A 2,413-nucleotide genomic window follows, 5' to 3' on the forward strand; every position below is an offset into this window, starting at 1 on the left:
CAATATTTCAAAATTAGGACCTTATGCAACCCTAAAACAGATGCGTTTCGGCCTACTGGCCTTCTTCAGTGGTCAAGCATAAACTTTACACATAGACTCGGTTATTGCAATAATAATATTAGACAATATTATCTGACAATAATAATCTTTTTGGTTCTTAATAACCTTAAATCTGACACCCGCATCACTGCGGCTCCTGACAAATAAGGCTGTCCCTTGAAAAAAATATATCTATACCGGGCCTTGCCAGTCTGACCACGCTGCCTCTTGCCCTTTACTAGCCTGACACCCCCTTCTTCTGTCTCCCCAACCCCGTCCCCACCCAGATCATTCGTGCTTCGACACCCTCTTCCACTTTGAGGACATGCAAGAGATCATAAAGAACTTCGTGGTGATCCATGTGGACGCGCCTGGCATGGAGGAGGGCGCCCCGGCCTTTCCTCTGGGGTGAGCCTTCCAGCCCCCACTCCCGTCCCACCCTCATGGTTGGGTGTGATGGGGACCCTGCCCAGCTGTCTAACGCAGCCCCCGTTTTCTGCTTCTTTGCTTAGGTATCAGTATCCCTCACTGGACCAGCTCGCTGACATGATCCCCTGCATCCTGCAATATGTCAAGTGAGTCTGGGCGGGATGATGTGGTGGGGGGAGTGGTGGTGGTGGGGTGATGGGAGAACATCATCTGGCAAGGAGCAATTTGGGTCTCCCATCAGCATCGCAAAAGGGAGCGGCTCAGTCCGGAAGGTAAAATCAGAATACACACATCCCACAAAGTAATTCGGGGAGAGGTCTAATTTTTTCCTGCACTCCTGCTAAGGTTAGTGCCTCTTTCCTGAGTGAGGTTCAGGGTATTTAGCAGCTACTTGACTAGAAGGAATTCGACAGGTACCGCTTTCCCAATATAAAGATGTCACGGTCGGGTGGGATATACCTATTGCTTCTTGCTGACCTGCTGAAGGAATCTTAACCTGTTCCATGTTTTCGTACAATAGACTTCCACTGTGCTCTCAGATAATGTTGCCAAGTTCCCTCCAGCAACCAGTGTGTGCTGGGGGGGGGGAGTTTGTGGGTGGTTGGAGCCCCCACCGACAACATTCTGGTGTCACTTCCTGCACGCACTGGAAGTGATGTCAGTGCGAAGCAGGTGACACTCTGGCATTAAGGCATTTAACAGTAGAGTTTTACTCAAATACTAGAGCATCCCCGGTGTCCCCCAGCGACATTCTGACATTGCTCTGGGCATGACCATTTTGGCACCATTTCTCCCCCCCCCCCACTGGCCAGCTAAGAGGCAGCAAGCACTGCCTGCTGGGGGGGGTCCCCCACCCCCAGGGGTGCTGGCAACCCTACTCTCAGAGCATTGTTCTAGTCAAGGAGACCCTTGCTCATTCCCAGCCCTTTTTAAAGCTACTTGGATGTATTTTCACTCCTTTCCCCTTTTAAAGCTCAAAGAACGCCCCCCAGTGCCCAGTTACCTTCCGTCTTGTCCCTTCCCACCCACTAGAGCTGTGGACGCAGCCGGCAAGTTGCGACTTGTTGCAGTCCTCAAAATTAAAAGCCAGCCTCTCCTCCTTGTATGTGCTGTTATTATCACTGCTGTGTAAGCTTATGGGTCATCTTTTTTTGTTTAAGTATATTTTCAGAAGAGGGTTATGGAGGCACAAGATAAATATATATACATTAGAACCATTTGAAAATCTCAAGGGGGGTCTGGGAGCTCCTGCTTTCTCTGTATGTTTCGTAACTCGACCTTCCTCCTTTCCCTCCTGCAGCTTCACCAGCATCATTGGCATCGGAGTGGGGGCTGGCGCCTATGTTCTGGCCCGCTACAGCGTAAGTCACTCTAGACAGAGGAGGGTGGGGACCCACAGCTCTGGCTGTGAGAGAAAGGGCATATTAAAAAAGTTTGCCATGCCAAATGGATGTAGTAAGATCACCTCATGGGAATAAGGCCTTGTCTTGTGAGGACGGCCAGCCTTTGAGTTCATACTAGGCCACAGGAACGCAGGGCCCTGCCAAAGTGGGAACTGGAGTATCTGTTGAACTGAGATGAGGCAGGAAATTGGGACTGGCACTGGGGAGTTAGTGTCATGTTGGAGTTAGGAGACTGAGACGCAGGACTGGATTCAAATCTCAGGTGAGCTATGAACTCACCTGGCCGAGTTAGGCAAGCCATTGTCTTTTCCCCTCTGATGCATACGAATGGCCATCCTGAGCTGTTTCAGAAGGAGTACTGCAGTAGTGTAGATGAAGGTTGTAGGAATTTAGGAAAAAGCCAGAGCTAGTATAGTGTAGTGGCTGAGAGACAGAGCTGTGAGCTAGAAAGTCCCCCAGTTCAAATCTCACCTCTGCTCCCAAAAATTATTAAAATTAATAATTAAAAACTAATGGATCATCCAGGGCTCTTTTTGTAGAAA

General features: G+C 49.5%; 1 long non-coding RNA gene across 1 annotated transcript; it reads left to right on the top strand.

Moving 5' to 3' along the window:
* Nucleotides 1-327: 327 nt before the first annotated feature.
* Nucleotides 328-1,838, top strand: LOC107120222. The gene is made up of 3 exons (XR_001482822.1): nucleotides 328-447; nucleotides 552-614; nucleotides 1,769-1,838. It is a non-coding gene; the product is annotated as an uncharacterized LOC107120222 (long non-coding RNA).
* Nucleotides 1,839-2,413: the final 575 nt, after the last annotated feature.

This window comes from Gekko japonicus, unplaced genomic scaffold, assembly GCF_001447785.1.
Source record: "Gekko japonicus isolate JY-2015 unplaced genomic scaffold, Gekko_japonicus_V1.1 scaffold8132, whole genome shotgun sequence".
In the NCBI taxonomy this organism is placed as follows: Eukaryota; Metazoa; Chordata; class Lepidosauria; order Squamata; family Gekkonidae; genus Gekko; species Gekko japonicus.